This window comes from Phyllobates terribilis, unplaced genomic scaffold (assembly GCF_046119375.1).
Source record: "Phyllobates terribilis strain yellow unplaced genomic scaffold, ASM4611937v1 Scaffold_1__5_contigs__length_1240528914, whole genome shotgun sequence".
NCBI classification, from domain to species: domain Eukaryota; kingdom Metazoa; phylum Chordata; class Amphibia; order Anura; family Dendrobatidae; genus Phyllobates; species Phyllobates terribilis.
In genome coordinates, this window is record NW_027362761.1 from 125,456,566 (window position 1) to 125,478,409 (window position 21,844).

The window sequence follows — 21,844 nt, forward strand, 5'->3', positions numbered from 1 at the left end:
GTGGGCACCATCTTAGTTCAGTGCAGAGAAGTCTGAGCAGAAGTGACAGGGAGCAAGGGCTCTGCATGAGCTCTGCTCCGGAGGCGGGCCTAGTAACAGAGGCCCAGGCCTGGAAGAGGGAGAAGGAAGGAAGAGGAGCGGAGAAGGCTCCAGGAACGAGGAATGAAGGGATCCCAGGGGTGCGGACGGGCGAGTCGCCACCGCACGCCCGAATCCACCTGCGTGGAGGGGTCAGGCCAAAGGGGGAGACCGGTCCCCGAAACTAGTGGAGGCAGGAAACGACCCTCAGCTAGAAACCGGAGGCTGTGACATTTTATGTGGCGCAGCCCCTCGCTACACCCGCTAGGAAGGCACCACATAGGGTCAGGGAAACTGGTGCCAAGTTTACCAAGAGGAGGCCCGAGGCAGCCGGACAGAAGGGTTGGTAAGAAAGGCCAGACAAAGGACACACAAAGGGGGTCCTGTGAAGCGCTCCAAAGTTATCTGGGAGTTGTCTGAGCCCCTCACCTGGTGAGCACAGTACGACGTGGGCAGCCGTTACCTGCAGACGTGGTCTGGATAATAAGAACTGTGAGTAAAGGCCCTGGACTGCATCACTGACTCCGTGTCGTTACTGCTGCTGCCCTGCACCATCACCCCCATCCTCCGCATACACTGCCCTGAGGCTATACTCCTCCCGTGGGGAGTTATGCTACGCTCTGCTGCACCCACAACACCAGCCTCAGCGGTCTGCCCTGCAGCGGCGGTTCACTCTGACCGCAATCCACGGGTGGCGTAGTCGGACATTTAAACATCAAAACCACATAAATAGTTCCGCCACTGGTTTGACCACCCTGAGCCACGGAACCGGGTCGCCGCCACGAAGACTACAACCACCAGCATCCACCAAAAAGGGTCCGGCTCCGGGTGTCCCAAGGCCCAGGGGGTGCATCAGAACATTTTCATCACCTTTCACAATCACCAATGGGACAAGGCAGGGATGTCCTCTGTCCCCTCTCTTATACATCCTAGTGACGGAGCACCTGCTCTCATCAATTCGCCATAACCCCAATATTAGGTGGATTGAGGTGGGAGGCACCGAGTACAAGTGCTCTCTATTTGCTGATGATGTCCTAGTATATATCACTCAATCACATATATCCATCCATGCTGTTATGGCTGAAATAGATCACTTTGTTACATGGTCAAATTTTAAAATCAATGCAGCGAAGTCTGAGGCCCTCGATGTCTCCCTCCCCAAATCCATATAGGATTCCATCCAGTACAACTTTCCCTTTGCCTGGCCCTCACAGGGTATCAAATACTTAGGAATTCCTATTCATAGAGACCTCTCCCATCTATGTTATCTTAATTTTGGGCCCTTTATTGAACAACTCCATACAGACCACGGTTGGCAAGTTAGAACTGTAAGATTCACTACGTGAACCACTGGTGTTTTGTGGAAAAGCACATGTACACTGCGTTCCAAATTATTATGCAAAAAGTGTTTAGGAGTGATAAGGGAAGAATTTGTTTGTTTGTCAGTTAAACTCATTGATGGTGATATGTGTCAGGGCTCTTTATATCACTGTAAGCAATTGCAGACACCTGTGCTAATTAGTTTGGCAGGTGTGTCCAATGAAAGGCAAGACTACTTAAGAAGGCTGTCTCACATTATTAAGCAGCCTACATTTTCTGCCAAAATGGGAAAGAAAAAGGATGTGTCGGCTGCTGAGAAGCAACAAATTGTGGAGTGTTTAGGTCAAGGCATGACTACAATCAACATTGTGCGATGATCAGGATGAAGTGTCTTGGCAATCAAGAAGTATGTAGCTGATTCACAGTACACACGTGTGCGTGCTGATAAGGGCAAATTGAGGACTCTTTCCTACAGGCAATTACGTCAGGTTGAAAGAGCAGCGGCAAAAAAGCCTTGTCATAGCAGCAGACAAGTTTTTGAAGCTGCTTGTGCCTCCAACGTCCCCCGAACAACAAGATGCAGGGTCCTTCAGAGGTTTGCAGCTGTGCATACGCCATCCTGTCGACCTCCTCTATCCACTTCACACAAGCAGAAACGGCTCCAGTGGGCCAAACATTACATGAAGACTGATTTCAAAACTGTTTTGTTCACGGATGAGTGCCGTGTAGCGCTCGATGGTCCAGATGGATGGAGTGGAGGATGGCTGGTTGATGGACACCCCACGCAAACACGGCTACAGCGCAACAAGGAGGAGGTGGAGTAATGTTTTGGGCTGGAATCATGGGGAGAGAGATTGTCGGCCCCTTTAGGATCCCTGAAGGCGCTAAAGATGAACTCCATAATGTATGTGGATTTTCTCAAACAGCACTTCCTGCCATGGCTCAAGAAGAAGAACCGTGTATTTCACAGCAAGATCATTTTTCTGCATGATAATGCACCATCTCATGCTGCACATAAAACATCTGCATCTCTGGCTGATATGGGCATAAAAGGGGACAAACTTATGGTGTGACCCCCATGCTCCCCTGACCTGTACCCCATTCAGAACCTTTGGAGCATCATTAAAAGGAGTGTCTATGATGGCGGGAGGCAGTTCACATCTAAGCAACAGCTCTGGGAGGGTATTCTGTCCTCATGCAAAACAATTGAAGCAGAAACCATCCAAAACCTGACAAATTCAATGGATGAGAGAGTTCAGAAGCTCCTTTCGAACAAGGGGTCCTATGTGAAAATGTAACATCACCTAGAATAAAGTTTTGAGTTGAAAACTGTTTGATTTCAGTTTCTAACAACCTGCTAATGCTTATAATTTCAAAAATGACCATTTTTTTGGTCTTTATTAAAATGAAAAGGTTGATCGAAAAGTTTGGGGTATCTAAGAGTGTGGCAACCCAGTAGTCATGATTACTTTGAATTCTGACAATATGAGGGTCATGCTGCAGGTAGTGCAGCAAGAAGGCACTTATGTGTCTTGCGCATCTCGGAGCCCCAAAATTATTTTCCGGGCTAGATGCAGCTAAAAATTATTATTAATTTTAAATCTGGTGAAGCTTTAGTATAGATGGCCTAATAGGATCAGTGCTGCACACTGCTACAAAGCCCAAATTATTTTCCAGCCAAGATACAGATAAACATGATTAGTAATTTGAAAGCTTAAAACGGTTGGTAGGGTGATTTTAACCAATCATCAAGCTTTAACTCTCCCCAGGATGACACAGGGGTAGAAAAGTCGTTTCGGATCCATGATTTGTTCATCTTTATGAACGTGAGTCTGTCTACATTATCAGTGGAGAGCCGCGTGCGCTTATCTGTCAGCACACCACCAGCAGCGCTGAACACACGTTCAGACAGAACGCTGGCTGCGGGGCATGACAAGATCTCCAAGGCGTAAGTGGCTAGCTCCGGCCATTTATCCAGATTGGAAGCCCAAAAAGAGCAAGGGTCCAGTGACACAGTCGTGGCTTCAATGTTTACTTGGAGATACTCCTGTACCATCGTCTCTAGGCGTTGACTATGTGTCAGACTTCTTGTCTCCTGTGGCCTTGCAAAGGATGGGCTAAAAAAGTGGTGAAATGATTCCGCAAAATTGATGTTACCAGCAGATACTGTGGTTCTGTTACGGTTTGAGTGCTGAACACTTGACGGTCCCACGGTTGGCAAGTTGGAACTGTGAGATTCACTACGTTCACCACTGGTATTTTGTGGAAAAGCACATGTAAGATTCTGCAACAGTCTCTGCTGATACTCCTGCATGCGTGCATCCCTTTCTATGGCAGGAATAATTTCTGCAAATTTACTTTTGTACCGGGGATCTAACAGTGTGGCAACCCAGTAGTCAGGATTATTTCTAATTCTCACAATTCGAGGGTCATGTTGCAGGTAGTGCAGCAAGAAGGCACTCATGTGTGTTGCGCATCCAGGAGCACCAAGTCCCTGTTGTGTTGGTGGCGAGGTAACAATCATGCTTCCTTCCTCTGTCCTCTCCCCCCAACCTCGCACAACAGAAATGTGATCAAGGTCTCCCTCATCTGATGAGTCTTCCATCAGTTCGTCCTCCACTTCTTCCTGGGCTCCTGCACCTTCCTCACTAGTTTGGCTGCTACCATGCGCCCTGGTAAAACCATCTCCCCCACCCTCACATGCCTGCCGCCTTTGTGCTGCCGACCGTCTGGACCTTGCAGATGTTAGCCCTTCCGCATACAACTCCTCCTCCTCTACTTCCTCCACCTCCTCTTGTGCCACCACCTGACTCCGAATTCTGTTTAACATGTGCTCCAGCATGTAAATCACCGGAATAGTCATGCTGATAATGGCATCGTCAGCACTAAACATCTTCGTCGCCATTTCAAAACTGTGCAGAAGGGTGCATAGGTCCCTGATCTGAGACCACTCCTCCAGCGTGATTTGCCCCACCTCTGAATCTCGTTGGCCCAGGCTATACGTCAGAACGTATTGCACCAGGGCTTGTCGGTGCTGCCACAGTCGCTGCAACATGTTCAGAGTTGAATTCCACCGGGTAAGCACATCGCATTTTAGCCGGTGAAGTGGCAGGCCCAATGACTTCTGTAGAGATGTAAGTCGCAGAGCTGCGGGATGCTAATAGCGGAAGTGAGCACACAGCGACCGTGCCCTCTGCAGAGGGCCATCTAGTCCGGGATAGTGGGCTAAAAATTGCTGGACAACCAGGTTCAACACGTGAGCCATACAAGGCACGTGTGTGACATTGCCCCGGCGAAGGGCCGCACCCAGGTTTGCAGCATTGTCGCACACAGCCTTCCCTGGTTTCAGGTCCAGTGGAGACAACCATTCATGAAATTGGTTCTCCAGAGCAGACCACAACTCCTCAGCTGTGTGACTCACATTTCCCAGACATTTCAAAGTAAAAACCACCTGATAACGTTGAGCCCTGCTGCCAGCATAGTAATGAGGTGTGCAGGATCCCTTCTGCGCAGTTAGAAAGCTTGCGGCATGACCAGACAGGCTTTGGGTGCAGGTGGAGGACCGAGAGGAGGTTGAGGAGGCAGAAGCAGTGGAGGAACTTTGAGATAAAGAGGATTGACGCACAACTCGTGGGGACGGCAAGACTTGGACAGCAGCCCCTTGTCCTGCTGTCACCATAGTTACCCAGTGCCCAGTCAGCGACATGTAACGCCCCTGTCCATGCCTACTCGTCCAAGTGTCTGTGGTGAAATGCACCCTGTCACACACAGAGTTTTTCAAAGAAGTGGTGATGTTGTGTGCGACATGCTGGTGGAGCGCAGGCACACCTTTCTTTGAGAAGTAGTGCCGACTGGGCATCTGGTACTGGGGCACTGCGACGGACATAAGGTCTCGAAAATCCTCTGTGTCCACATGGCAGAAAGGAAGCATTTCTGTAGCCAAGAGCTTGCAGATGGTGAAATTCAACCTCTTAGCTTTCTCATGGCTAGGAGGAAATGGTCTTTTACTTGTCCACATCTGAGGGACCGAGGGCTGGCTGTTGTGCTTAGACGGGGTTGAGAAGGGTGTCCCCGGCAAACTGCCGGTCTGTGAGGAAGATGCAGGCGGACATATTAGGTTGCCTTGATCCAAAGGTGGTGCTATCGATGTCGGACAGCGCTCAACACCAGCTGGTGTTTCCACCTCCAAAGAAAATGATGACCTGCCCGTCACGCTGGCTGTTGCGGGTAAAGAGGTGGCAGGTCTGCGTCCCAAAACAGGTGTGACTGCTGTCCCCCCAGTCACAGAGGATGAAGAGGCCGTGGATGCACAACATGTGGCAGACGGTGGTTGGCCCGGCCGGCTAGGCCGCATTGTAGCACAGTGAGCTTCCCACTGCAACTTATGCTTCATGTCCATGTGCTGGTTCATGCATGAAGTACTCAAACTATGTATTTTTTGGCCTCTACTTAGCTTTTGCTGACAAATGTTACAGATAACACGAGTTGGGTCATCTTTATCGATCTGAAAAAATGCCCAGGCTATGCAAGGCTTAGCACCCATGCGACCTGAAGAGCCACCACGACTTGTGGTCAGAGGCAGAGTTGTGTTTGAGGATGCAGTTGTTGACGTGCTTCCAGTACTACGTCTCTGTCCAGGAAGGCGCAACCTGACCTCGTCGTCACTAGCATCCTCCTCCACCTCCTCTGCTGACCTCATCTCTTGGCTGACTGAGGGCTGACAGTAAGTGGGATCTCCAACCTCATCATCATCACCCTGTGTGTTATCACACCCGTCGTCCTCAGAGCCAACCTGTTCCTGCCCTGACAAAAAACTAAAGTTGTCGCTCCAATCAGGTATTTGAGTATCATCATCGTCTTCCTCATTGTCTCCACCAACAGGAGTTACAGTTTGGGAATGAAGGTCTACATTAAGGTCAGAACCTTCTGTGTCTGGTCCTGGATCCGACTCATAAAGATTCTGGGCATCAGTGCAGATCATTTCCTCGTCTGGATTCACAGAAGCTCTGGAGCCGACCTCTGATTCCCAGGCTATAGTATGAGTAAACAGCTCTGCAGACTCAACCATCTGTTCTACCCCATACTCAGACGGGCAGATGGAGATTTGGGAGCTGTGAGGAAGCAAGTGCGATTGGGGTGACACCTCTGAGGACTGGAGTATTTGTGATGTTGAAGTTGAGGTGGAGGAGAGCCCACTTAAAGGAGCACTTGATATCCGTTGAAGCACCTGCTGTTTTTGTGCCTCATCTGGAATTTGTAGCGATTGGCGTGGCCGTAAGAAAGGAATCTTATCACATTGTCCGCTAAAAGAAGTAGACATTTTAGTTTGGCTGGAAGATGGTCTTTCTTCTGCAGATGTTACTGTTGCTTTAACACCTACCCCACGGACACAACCTTTCTTCCCCTTCCCAACACGCCTATTCCCCTTTCCACCAGCAGCAGGCCTTTTTCCACTCATTTTGGTGGTTAACTAATTCACAACTCTGGAGTTGCTTGCACAAAAAAACAATGGATGGGAACCGAGCAGAGCTGAGTGGCCAAACTGTGGTATTAGGCCAAAACTATTGACTGGGTTAGATGCAGATAAAAATGATATTGAATTTGCAACCTGATGGAGGTTAGTATAGATGGACTAATATACCAAGTCCCACACACTGCTAGAAGCCCAAATATTTTTTCAGAGCTAGATGCAGAAAAAAATTATATTGAATTTGCAACCTGATGGAGGTCAGTATAGATGGACTAATAGACCAAGTCCCACACACTGCTAGAAGCCCAAATATTTTTTCAGAGCTAGATGCAGATAAAAATTATTTTTAATTTGCAACCTGGTGGAGGTTAGTATAGATGGACTAATAGACCAAGTCTCACACACTGCTAGAAGCCCAAATATTTTTTCAGAGCTAGGTGCAGAAAAAAATTATATTGAATTTGCAACCTGATGGAGGTCAGTATGGATGGACTAGTAGAACAAGTCCCACACACTGCTAGAAGGACAAATATTTTTTCAGAGCTAGATGCAGAAAAAAATTATATTCAATTTGCAACCTGATGGAGGTCAGTATAGATGGACTAATAGAACAAGTCCCACACACTGCTAGAAGGCCAAATATTTTTTCAGAGCTAGATCCAGAAAAAAATTATATTGAATTTGCAACCTGATGGAGGTCAGTATAGATGGACTAATAGACCAAGTCCCACACACTGCTAGAAGCCCAAATATTTTTTCGGAGCTAGATGCAGATAAAAATTATTTTTAATTTGCAACCTGGTGGAGGTTAGTATAGATGGACTAGTAGACCAAGTCTCACACACTGCTAGAAGCCCAAATATTTTTTCAGAGCTAGGTGCAGAAAAAAATTATATTGAATTTGCAACCTGATGGAGGTCAGTATGGATGGACTAATAGACCAAGTCCCACACACTGCTAGAAGCCCAAATATTTTTTCAGAGCTAGATGCAGATAAAAATTATTTTTAATTTGCAACCTGGTGGAGGTTAGTATAGATGGACTAATAGACCAAGTCTCACACACTGCTAGAAGCCCAAATATTTTTTCAGAGCTAGGTGCAGAAAAAAATTATATTGAATTTGCAACCTGATGGAGGTCAGTATGGATGGACAAATAGACCAAGTCCCACACACTGCTAGAAGCCCAAATATTTTTTCAGAGCTAGATGCAGATACAAATTATTTTTAATTTGCAACCTGGTGGAGGTTAGTATAGATGGACTAATAGACCAAGTCCCACACACTGCTAGAAGCCCAAATATTTTTTCAGAGCTAGATGCAGAAAAAAATTATATTGAATTTGCAACCTGATGGAGGTCAGTATAGATGGACTAATAGACCAAGTCCCACACACTGCTAGAAGCCCAAATATTTTTTCAGAGCTAGATGCAAATAAAAATTATTTTTAATTTGCAACCTGGTGGAGGTTAGTATAGATTGACTAATAGACCAAGTCCCACACACTGCTAGAAGCCCAAATATTTTTTCAGAGCTAGATGCAGAAAAAAATTATATTGAATTTGCAACCTGATGTAGGTCAGTATAGATGGACTAATAGACCAAGTCCCACACACTGCTAGAAGCCCAAATATTTTTTCAGAGCTAGATGCACATAAAAATTATTTTTAATTTGCAACCTGGTGGAGGTTAGTATAGATGGACTAATAGAACAAGTCCCACACACTGCTAGAAGCCCAAATATTTTTTCAGAGCTAGATGCAGATAAAAATTATTTTTAATTTGCAACCTGGTGGAGGTTAGTATAGATGGACGAATAGACCAAGTCCCACACACTGCTAGAAGCCCAAATATTTTTTCAGAGCTAGATGTAGAAAAAAATTATATTGAATTTGCAACCTGATGGAGGTCAGTATAGATGGACTAATAGACCAAGTCCCACACACTTCTAGAAGCCCAAATATTTTTTCAGAGCTAGATGCAGATAAAAATTATTTTTAATTTGCAACCTGGTGGAGGTTAGTATAGATGGACTAATAGAACAAGTCCCACACACTGCTAGAAGCCCAAATATTTTTTCAGAGCTAGATGCAGAAAAAAATTATATTGAATTTGCAACCTGATGGAGGTCAGTATAGATGGACTAATAGACCAACTCCCACACACTGCTAGAAGCCCAAATATTTTTTCAGAGCTAAATGCAGATAAAAATTATTTTTAATTTGCAACCTGGTGGAGGTTAGTATAGATATACTAACAGAATGATGCTATGCCCAAAAGGTTTTACTTCACTAGGTGCAGTAAAAAAATTGGTATTCTGTACACAGGTGGTGTAGCTTGCAACACAGATAGGCTACTCCACTGACTAACACACTCTGCAATAGGCCAAAAAGGATTTGCTTTGCTAGATTTAGCCAAATGCTGTGAAAAAAACTTGCACAGCACTGGCACAGACCTGCCTGGCAAAAACTGATAGGAACTGATGTAACTTAGTCCTGAAAAGGACTGCAATTACAATTAGTCTTTACTCCCAACCTATCTATTTAAGAGCACAGACCTGCCTGATAAAAGTCGTAGGAAATGATGTAACCTAGTCCTTAAAAGGACTGCAATCACAACTCTTCCCTACTCCCAAGCTATCTGTAGATTTGTGCGAAAATTGGCTTGAAATTAACAAGGTATAGCGCACACAGCAACAGCGGTGCCGTCTAACACGCAGCTGCTGCAGTGAGAAAATGGTGGCGACGGGGAAAATGGCTGGGTCTTATAGGGCAAGGACTTGTGACGTACACTGCCAATGACACATGCCCTTGCTTGTGTGAAAAAAAGCACTTCGCTCCGTGTGTGCGCTGCTGATAGGCTGACAGATTGCACCTCCCCACTGTAAATGCGGGAAAGAGAAAAAAAAATTGAGATCTTCATTATTCCTGCAGAGATCCATCCCCTGCCCCTCCCCCCGCCCCGCTGTACACTCAAACTGCGTATTAACATTAATTTTCAGCATTACTGAGAAAAAATCCAGTTATGATTTTGGTGCACGAACAGTTATCGAACATAACCTCGAACAGCCGAATTTTTTTCAAATCGTTCGTGTTCGCCGAACGGCTCGAACACCGCCCAAATCAGCTCGAATTTGAGATTGGCGAACAGTTCGAGTCGAACACCACTCATCTCTACTCCTCATCCCCATCCTGGTATGCATGGCACGCCTCCATCCTGGTAAGCATGGCACCCCTCATCCCCATCTTGATGTGCATGGCACTCCTCCATCCTGGTATTCATGGCATCCCTGATCTCCATTCTGGTATGCATGGCATCCCTCATTCCTATCCTTGTATGCATTGCACCCCTCATCCTTATCATGTTATGCATGGAATCCCTCATTCCTATCCTTGTATGTATAGCACCCCTCTTCCCTATCCTGGCATGCATGGTCCCCTCATTTCTATCCTGGTATGCATGGCCCTCTCGTCCCTATCCTGGTATCCATGGGCCCCTCATTCCCAAACCTGGTATGTATGGCACCCTTCATCCCCAATCCTGGTATGTATGGCACCCCTCAACCTGGTATGCATGGCACCCCTCATCCCTCATACTGGTATGCATGGCACCCCTCTATCCTGGTATGCATGGCACGCCTGATGTCCATCCTGGTATGCATGGCACCCCTCACCACAATCCTGGTATGCAAGGCCCCCTCATCCTTATCTCGGCATGCATGGCCCCCTCATTCCTATCCTGGTATGCATGGCCCCCCTCATCCCCTATCCTGATATGTATGGCACCCCTCATTCCCATTCCTGGTATGTATGGCACCCCTCATCCCCAGTCCTGGTATTCATGGCACTCCTCCATCCTGTTATGCATAGCACCCCTCCATCCTGGTATGCATGGCACTCCTCCATCCTGGCATGCATGGCACCCCTCCATTCTGGTATGCATGGAACCCCTCATCCCTATTCTGGTATGCATGGCACCCCTCATACCTATCCTGGTATGCATGGTACCCCTCATCCCTATCCTGGTGTGCATGGCACCACTCCATCCTGGTATGCATGGCACTCCTCATCTCCATCCTAGTATGCATGGCACCCCTCCATCCTGGTATGCATGGCACCCTTCATCACCATCCTTATATGCATGGCACTCCTCCATCCTGGTATGCATGGCTTCCCTGATCTCCATCCTGGTATGCATGGCACCCCTCATCCTTATCATGGTATGCATGGCACCCGTCATCCCTATCCTGATCTGCATAACATCCCTCTTTCCTATCCTGGTATGCATGGTTCCCTCGTCCCTCTCCTGGTATGCATGACCCTCTCGTTCCTATTCTGGTATGCATAGCCCCCTCATCCCTAATACTGGCATGTATGGCACCCCTCATCCCCAATCCTGGTGTGTATGGCACCCCACATGTTGGTATGCATGGCACCCCTAATCCCTCATACTGGTATGCATGGCCCCCCTCATCCTTATCCTGGTATGCATGGCACCCCTCATCCCTATCCTGGTATGCATGGCACCCCTAATCCCTATCCTGGTATGCATGGCACCCCTCAACCCTATCCTGGTATGCATGACACCCCACCACCCTGGTATGCATGGCACCCCTCCATCCTGGTATGCATGGCACCCCTCCATTCTGGTGTTACAGGTCCGCGTGGGGAAACCTCTGTGCTTCGGTGCAAGGAGGGACCAGAGGGGCGTAACTAAGTGCCTACTCGGACCGACCCAGGTCACACGGCGGCTTAGTCGACTCCGTGAACCAGGGAGGGACCGGGCAGATGAACCAGGTGCCACTCTGGGACCGACGTTGAGTGAGAGCAGGCGACTCCCATGGGTCAGATGACAGGAGCTGACCGGTACAGCGGATGAGCACGGCAGGAAGGCTGGCGGGTGGTCCGGGTAGATAAGCAGGCAAGTACGGCTGATAGCCAGACAGGTGCTCCGGGTAGGCAAGCTGGTGGGCACAGCAGGTTACTTGGCAGGTGCTCCGGGTAGGCAGGCTGGCAGGCACGACAGGTAACTGACAGGTGTTCCAGGTATGCAGGCTGGCGAACACGGCTGGTTACTTGGCAGGTGCATCGAGTAGGCAGGCTGGTGGGCACGGCAGGTAACTGGCAGGTGTTCCATGTAGGCAGGCTGACGGACATGGCAGGTAACTAGCAGGTGTTCCAGGTAGGCAGGCTGACGGACACAGCTGTTAGACAGGCTGGCGGGCAGAACTGTTAGACAGACTGGCGGACTGGACTGACAGACAAACTGGTGGGCTGGAATAACAGACAGACTGGCGGGTAGGACTGACAGGCAGCGGGAACGGAGGGCTGAGGAAAGTGTTAGCACACAAACAACAACCTTGCACAGGCACTTCCATTTTGGAGGAGGTGCCTTATATAGGAGAAGTCCTCCGGCCATTGGCCGGGGACGCTTTAGGACGGTGCGAACGGCCCCTTTAAGAGGGAGGGAGCACGCATGCCCTAAGCACAGTGCCCGGAAAGCTGCGTGCGGTGCGCGCCACAGCAGCAGCGGGAGAGCAGGAAGACACCGAACCGGGACAGCAGCTGTGAGTGGAACGGCGTCTCTGCCCGGCATTCATGCCCCTCATCTTTTTAAGAAGATGAGGGGCATGAATGTTCTCTTTGGGTTCCCAAGACTTCTCCTGTGGGCCAAACCCCTTCCAATCCACAAGAAAGAAAGTCTTTCCTCTTACCCTCTTGGTGGCCAAAATGTTTTCTACCTCAAAGACTTCCTCCGCGGAGACTGAAGCTGAGGTGGTACCTGGATCGTCAGGAAAGAATTAAGGACAACTGGTTTGAGGAGAGATACATAAAAGGAGTTGGGGATCCGTAAGTTGACCAGGAGTTTCAGCTTGTAAGCCACAGGATTAATTTGGTTCAGAACCTCGAACAGACCGATGAACCGCAGACCCAACTTATAAGAAGGTATCTTGAGATGGACATATTTGGAGGAAAACCAGACTTTATCTCCCGGACGGAATTGAGGCGGATCCAGACATCTCTTATCAGCATGTTTCTTCATAAACACGGAAGACTGAAGAAGAGGAGCTCTAGTGTCTTCCCAAACAGCTGAAAATTCGCTGACGAGAGACTCCGCGTCAGGATTGTCCACTGAAGAGGAGATGCGAAATGGAATCCGGGGGTGTCGACCGTAGACCACAAAAAAACGGGAATTTAGTTGAAGACTCGCTCTCATGGTTGTTATAAGAGAACTCGGCCCAGGGCAGGAGCTCAACCCAATCGCTATGGGGAGCGTTGACAAAGTGAGGAGAAAGCTGGTAAGGATCTGGTTGATACGTTCCACTTAACCATTGGACTGAGGATGATAAGCAGAAGAGAGTTCCAAAGAGACATCCAGCAGCTTGCACGTGGCTATCCAGAAGCGCGAAGTGAATTGAAGTCCGCGATCCGAGACAATGTGGAGGGGTAGGCCGTGGAGACGGAAGATGTGATGGATGAAGTCCTTAGCCAGCACAGATGCAGACAGAAGACCAGGCAAAGGGATGAAGTGGGCCATCTTAGAAAAGTGGTCGGCGACCACCCAACTGACAGTACAACCGGCAGAAACAGGGAGATCCATAATGAAGTCCTTTGCAATGTGTTGCCACTGAGCGGAAGGCACGGGAAGAGGAAGGAGACGGCCGGCTGGAAGGTGCCTGGGAACCTTGTTACGGGCACAAGAGGAACAAGCCGCGACAAAGTCCGCAACATCCTTGCGCAGGGAAGGCCACCAGTAATGTCGGGCAACAAGCAGAAAGGTCTTCCTCTGGCCAGCATGACCAGCTAGTTTGGATGAATGATCCCAAAGTAGAACCTTCTTTCGATCCAGAACCACTACAGAGGTCTTATCGGGTGGAAGATGAGACAGGTCAAACGGAGCTACAGTCATAACTTTGGAGGGGTCAATGATATGAAGAGGCTCCTCCTCTTGGTCGGAAGACAGGAACGAGCGGGATAGAGCGTCAGCTTTAATGTTCTTGTCCGCCGGGAGGTAGTGCAGAGTGAAGCAGAATCGGGCAAAGAATAGAGACCACCTGGCCTGACGCAGATTTAGTCTTTGGGCGTTCTGCAAACAAGCGAGGTTTTTATGGTCAGTGTAGATGACCAACGGGTGCAGAGCCCCCTCCAGAAAGTAGCGCCACTCCTCCAGTACTAATTTGATGGCCAACAGCTCACGATCTCCTATGGAGTAGTTGCTCTCGGATGAGGAGAAGAGCTTGGAGAAGAATCCACAGGTTACCATTCTCCCGGAAAAGTATTTCTGGGTGAGCACTGCTCTGGCTCCCGATGAGGATGCATCAACCTCCAGGAAGAACTGCTTGTTGCAATTGGGATGGTTTAGCACAGGAGCGGAGGAGAAGGCATCTTTAAGGGAGACGAAGGCCTTCTCCACTTCGGAAGTCCATTCCCTGGGATTTGTTCCTTTACAAGTGAGCGTGGAGATGGGAGCAGTCCGGGAGGAAAAATGAGGAATGAAGAGACGGTAATAGTTTGCGAAGCCAAGGAATCGCTGAATCGCCTTCAACCCCTCCGGTCGGGGCCACTTTAAGACGGCAGACACCTTCTCGAGATCCATCCGCAGACCAGTCTCAGAGATAATATAGCCCAGGAATGGCAGAGAGGTCTGCTCAAAGAGGGATTTCTCAAATTTAGCGTATAGGTGATTCTTCCGGAGCTTCAGCAGAACCTGACGAACATCCCTCCGGTGTGAGGGTAGATCCAGAGAGAAAACCAAGATATCGTCCAGGTACACCACCACGCAAGAATACAGGTGATCACGGAAGATGTCATTAACCAGCTCCTGGAAGATGGCTGGAGCATTACAGAGACCAAATGGCATCACGCGGTATTCGTAGTGACCGTTCCAGGTGTTGAATGCCATCTTCCACTCGTCTCCCTGGCGGATCCGGACCAAATTCTACGCCCCACGAAGATCGAGCTTGGTGAAGATCTTCGCACCTTTAAGGCAGTCAAACAGCTCCGAGATGAGAGGCAGGGGGTACTTCTTTTTGATGGTAATCTGGTTTAGGCCCCTGTAATCGATACAGGGACTTAGAGAGCCGTCTTTCTTCCTGACGAAGAAGAATCCCGCTCCAGCCGGAGAGGTGGATTTCTGGATAAATCCCCTAGCAAGATTCTCCTCTATGTACTCAGACATGCCACGGGTCTCAGCCAGCGACAAACGATAGATTCGCCCAGGGGGAGGAGAAGCACCAGGTACCTGGTCGATGGGGAAATCATACGACCTATGAGGTGGTAGTGTCTCAGCCTCCTTTTTGTCAAAGACATCCGCATAGGACCAGTAGGGCGCCGGCAGACCAGGTAGATTAGCCGGAGTAGACAGGGGTCGAGCAGGACGAGCCAGAACCAGACAGGACTCATAGCATTCCTGACCCCAACGGAGCACTTCACCAGATCTCCAATCCGGGAAGGGCTCATGTCTTTGTAACCAGGGTAGACCAAGAAAGAGGAAGTGAGAGAGACCGGACAGCACATGAAAGGAGATCTTCTCCAAGTGCAGCATTCCCACCTGAAATGTTACAGGCTCAGTGACAAGCAAGATGGTTTCCTGGAGAAGCTTCCCATCCAACGGTTCAGCCAGACGTATGGTAGAAATCTGATAATGCTCCACAACAGCCTGTTGAATGAGATTCCCAGTGGCTCCAGAATCCAGATAGGCTGTCTCAAAGAAGCGGGTCTCACCACTGGTAATGGAAACAGACAGAGTCAAAGACGGAGAGGATTTACTCTTGCCTAGGACGACCTCTCCGAGCGGTCCTAGACACTGGAGTTTCCCGGCCTCACCAGGCAGGAAAGGATCTGATGCTCTTAATTGCCACAGTAGAAGCAACTCCCCTCGGCTCGGCATGTCTCCAGGCGAGACTTGACCATCTTGGTTTGGTCAATTTGCATAGGCTCTGGCGAACATGCCCGGGGAATTGCTGGTTGCGAGGCTGGCCTCTGGAATGTTGGAGCGAGACGGAGAAATCTTCTCTCCCGGGTAGTCTCCTTAGCACGTTCCAGAAAACGGATGTCAATCCGGGTAGCTAATGACACCAGGTCGTCCAGGGTGGAAAGGATGTCACGACCAGCTAGCTCATCCTTGATCCGTCCGGAAAGACCCTCCCAAAAGGTGGACACCAGGGCCTCATTGTTCCAGGCAAGTTCAGATGCGAGGGTTCGGAAACATATGGCATACTGGCCCACAGTGAAACTCCCTTGGCGGAGACGGAGAAGTGAGGAGGCAGTAGAACATTTTCGTCCGGGCTCATCGAAGACCTTCCGGAAGGCAGCGAGGAAAGCCAGAAGATCGGACACCAAGGGATCCCCTCTTTCCCACAGAGGGTTTAGCAATGCCAGTGCCTCTCCGGTGAGGTGAGACATGATGAACGCCACCTTGGCCTGGTTGGAGGTAAACTGGTGAGCCAGGAGTTCAAAGTGCAGCGTGCACTGATTTAAGAAGCACCGACATAGGACGGGGTCACCACCAAAACGTGGAGGCGCAGAGAGCTGGGGTCCAAAGCCAGGTGTCACAGTGCCACTGGGTAGAGGTACCGCCGGAGCGGGTGCCGCTCGGCTAGAGACGGACACAGACGGGGTGGACAGCGAGTCCAGGCGGGAGTTGACAGTCTGCAGATAGGACAGGATAGTATCCTGTTGGGATCTCTGACGTGAGACCTCCTGGTACAGGTTAGAGAGTGAAGGAGCCTGGGAGTCACCGGATTCCATGGCCGGTGCAAACTGTTACGGGTCCGGGTGGTGGAACCTCTGTGCTTTGGTGCAAGGAGGGACCAGAGGGGCGTAACTAAGTGCCTACTCAGACTGACCCAGGTCACATGGCGGCTTAGTCAACTCCGTGAACCAGGGAGGGACCGGGCAGATGAACCAGGTGCCACTCTGGGACCGACCTTGAGTGAGAGCAGGCAACTCCCACGGGTCAGATGACAGTTGCTGACCGGTACAGCGGATGAGCACGGCAGGAAGGCTGGCGGGTGGTCTGGGTAGATAAGCAGGCAGGTAAGCTGGCGGGCACGGCAGGTAACTGGCAGGTGTTCCAGGTAGGCAGGCTGACAGACACGGCTGTTAGACAGGCTGGCGGGCAGAACTGTTAGACAGATTGGCGGGCTGGACTGACAGACAGGCTGGCGGGCAGGACTGACAGGCAGCTGGACCTAAGGGCTAAGGAAAGTGTTAGCGCACAAACAACAACCTTGCACAGGCACCTCCATTTTGGAGGAGGTGCCTTATATAGGAGAAGTCCTTCGGCCATTGGCCAGGGACTTTTTAGGAAGGCGCACACAGCCCCTTTAAGAGGGAGGAAGTGCGCGCGCACCCTAAGCACAGTGCCCGGGAAGCTGCACGCGGTGCGCTCCACAGCAGCAGCGGGGGAGCAGGAAGACGCCTGACCAGGACCGCGGCGGTGAGGGGAACGGCCTCTCTGCCCGGCAGGAGGCAGAGATGCCGATGCTACATCTGGTATGCATGGCACCCCTCCATTCTAGTATGCATGGCACCCCTCATCCCTATTCTGGTATGCATGGAACCCCTCATCCCTATCCTGGTATGCATAGCACTCCTCATCCCTATCCTGGTGTGCATATCATCCCTTCATCTTGGTGTGCATGGCACTCCTCATCCCCATCCTGGTATGCATGGCACCCCTCCATCCCAGTATGCATGGCACCCCTCATCCCCATCCTGATATGCATGGCACTCCTACGCTCTGGTATTCATGGCATCTCTGATCTCTATCCTGGTATTCATGGCACCCCTTATCCATATCCTGGTATACATAGCACCCCTCTTCCCTATCTTGGTATGCATGGTCCCCTCATCCCTATCCTGGTATGCATAGCTCCCTCGTCCCTGCCCTGGTATGCATAGCCCTCTCGTCCCTATCCTGGTATGCATGGCCCCTCATCCCCAATCCTGGTATGTATGGCACCCCTCATCCACAATCCTGGTATGTATGGCACCCCTCAACCTGGTATGCATGGCACCCCTCATCCCTCCTGCTGGTATGCATGGCACCCTTAATCCCTCATCCTGGTATGCATGACGCCCCTCATCCCTATCCTGGTATGCATGGCACCCCTCATCCCTATCCTGGTATGCATGGCTCCCTCGTCCCTATCCTGGTATGCATGGTCCCCTCATCCCCCATCCTGGTATGCATGGCACCCCTCATCCCTTATGCTGGCATGAATGGCACCCCTAATCCCTCATCCTGGTATGCATGGCACCCATAATGCATATCCTGGTATGCATGGCCCCCTCATCCCTATCCTGGTATGCATGGCACCCCTCATCCCTCATGCTGGTATGCATGGCACCCTTCATCTCTCATGCTGGTATGTATGGCACCCCTCATCCCTATCCTGATATGCATGGCACCCTCATCCCTATCCTGGTATGCATGGCCCCCTCATCCCTATCCTGGTATGCATGGCAATCCTCATCCCTATTCTGGTATGCATAGCACCCCTCATCCCTTTCCTGGTATGCATGGCCCCTTCATCCCTATTCTGGTGTGCATGGCCCCTCATCCCCATCACGCTGCGCACAAAAAAAATAAACACTTCTACTCACCTTTTTTCCCTCTGCTCCAGCGCTGCATCCTGTTCTGCCGGAATAGTCCTCCAGAGGCCTTGGGAGGAGTGTGGCGATGGAGTACGCACGTGCTCATCCTGCGATGTCCGGTGCCATTTTGTTGAAGACACACTGCAAATGTGGATTCACTAAAATGGTGCTGGATAGTGCACTATGCGCATGCGCTGATTCCGACACCGCACTCCGGCCCAAACAGAAGCGCACTCCTCCCGGTCAGGTATGTCCTGGAGATTGCGGTATGCATTCAGTGCCTGTGTATACTGTGATCTCCGGTGCCATAGACTCCTCTTACCTGTAACAGCTGGATGTGTTCTTCTGTCTCGAGTCAGACTGTGCAGACGCTGTAATGACCTGGAGAATAATAATGGCAGGTCAGTTTTAGCATCCAGTGAACGTGGAAGGAAAAAAAAACAAAAAACAACTGTGGAATTGCATTTTTATTTGAATTTCACCGCACTTGGAATTTTTTTCCAGCTTTCCACTACACTATATGGTAAAACTAGTAATGGCATTTAAAAGTACAACTCGTCCCACAAAAAATAAGCCCTCACATGGCCATATTGCCCAAAAAATAAAAACGCTATGGCTCTGGGAACAAGGGGAGCAAAAAAACGAAAATGCAAAAATGGAAAATCTCAAGGTCGCGAAGGGGTTAAAGTACAAACCCCATGATAGATTCAAAGTAATGCTTATTTTTATGTTTTAAAGCATTTTCTTTTCTTTGAAAGTTTATGAAAAATCCCTATAATACTTTTAACCTATGGTGACAAGTATTCACTTTGAGAAACCATACATAAATACAGGACATGGCCAAAGGTGGGTGGATACCTGATTATTACGCCCATATTTCAAAATTGCAGCAATTTATAAAATAGGTGCAGTTTGGTAAGGTTGTATTTGTCCGTGCCACAAAAATACTGTACCTTTGGCACATGTGAAATAATCCTTATATTTCAGCAATGATAATTGACTTAACATGCATTTTGGTCAGTGCTGAGATTTTCCAGTATATCTTTGAATGGACCTAAGCTGACTCTGTTCCGCCTTTAAAGACGCCAACATGAAAATGATAAAGCAATCAAGATCCATCATAATCCTTTAGGATCCAATTTTTGACCTCTTTGACTTTTAACGAGCCTGACTGGTTTCCAAGAAGTATTTCCTTTTTCTTTTGATAAAACATGCTACACAATGCTTGTCATGGAAAAACAGCAAAAACCCGATTGACAAGAACTAATGCAAGTGTGAACACAAATTCCTTCAATTTTTCTTTCTGCCATCCATGAACCTCAATGATTTAAAAACAAAGATATTGCAACATTTTCTGTAAAGGAAAAAGCAAGCTGTTTTTTTTTAACAACGGTGATAAACTGATATGATAGATTGGTTGTGGCCAGTAATTAAAAAAATGTCATACAATTTTATGTTAATCTGGAAAAGTAAATAAATATGAAATTCATAGTAGTTACCATTTATTATTAATGCTGTTTTATAGTATGGTCTAATATATTTGCTTAATGGGAAAATTGTTAATTGTCTTGTAAAACATTTCAAAATATTGGTTTAAAACAGATGAAAAAGAAATCTACGAGCTGCTACAAGGCAAATAAACAGCAGAGGAAGTTAATAAGGAGGAAACTTGGTGGCAGATGGCTGGCAGTAGTCTCACATCAGAAATCGCTGCCACTTTCAAGCCTCTGGCTTGCATGATTATGAAATGTAGGGAATCAGTAAGGTCTGCTGGATTTATAAACTATTGTTTATTGAGAGTTCTCCAATATCCCTAGGGAGAATAGATGCTTTGGATGTATTAACTCTATTGAACCAAAAATGCATCAATCAGTCTAGCAAGTGAAAGGAATCAGAAATGAATTTACAGATTGGTGTTCTCTCATTGCTAATGCTTTCAGCTTCAAGAGAGAAATCTTGGCACTGGACTAGATATTTAAATATAGTAATTTCCGCAATAGCTAAGTGGGTACTGGGATGTCATCACACCCTTTTCTTTTCTTCCGTAAGATCTGATGTCTTCATTCTTGATTTTTGCGTCTGTGATCTGTCCTAAACCCAATAGAAATGTCTAGAAGTGCTGAACTGTTCTTCCCTCAGCACATTATACTAGCAAACTAGAAATACCTAGGGCATAAGGCATGGCATTTTGATATCTAATGGTAAGTTGGCTCTTTCTTATTTTTTGTTTTCCAGTTGTATATTGAACTGTGGGGAGATAATGGGAACAGTCATTGATTATACAGCATTACAACAGAAGAGCTTCATGGAAAATGACTTAATCTAGGATTGCTTGAAGCTAGGACATTTCACTTTCCTCAAGCTATTAATGCAAAAATGCTGGTTATGTGTATTTTATTATTAAGTGGCTTTTTGGTCTTTTTTGTTAGTTTTACATTTTATGCAATTATTTAAGATAATGAGAATTATTGTCTTATAGCATACAGAGACAAATCTAAAAATATATCTGACTGAGGTGCAACCTGTGCATCAGGCCAGTGAAAAGTTGTGTTACTTTGTTAGGTAGAAAAATCTATTCGATAGTGAAAACTTTTAGGGCAAAATAAGACAAACGTAATGTATGAGTGATACCTTTAACAATAATTTTTTTCTAGTTAGCCAATAAATGTATCATTCATAAAATATTATTTATGTTTTTTAACAAGTATTTGCCATCAGGTCAGTAAAAAATAGCTCATTCCTTCAGCTCGTTTCTTTGTGTAGTCTTTTTTTATTATTGTGTTGTAGTAGTTATATATTGCTTTTCTATATACAAAACAATATACTAACATTGTGATATTTGGATAAATAAAATCAAATTACAGATTTAGACAGTTTATATGTAACTCAGATTTTTGTAATTCAAATGAAGAAAAATAATCTCTTTGTTACTTAATGATACTTATTTATTAGGATTTTATGGTTGATAGTGTGCCAGGCTTTTAATTTGAAGGCTACCATGGTTATGCCACCTAGCTGTCAATGCATATTAAAACATCATAAATCAAGTGGCAAGAATCCAGAAAACAGTCTTTACAGGAGTCGACCTTAAACTCTTAATCAGACAAAATGAGAAATTGTGAACTTCTAAACTTAGCATTAAGATATATATTTTGTTTCATATTTTGTATCACTTTAAATCTAATATTCACAATATGTAAAAATACCTAAAAGCAATGTAAAGTTATGTCTCAGTGTATATACATATGCCCCAGCTCTGAATTAATGTGTGTCCTAATTTAAAATCCCTTCATGTAAAACTCAGCTCAATGGAGCTCATCATGTGGCTGCTCTGCAAATGAGTATATACATTTTTAATGAAGGTTTTAATATGTCTC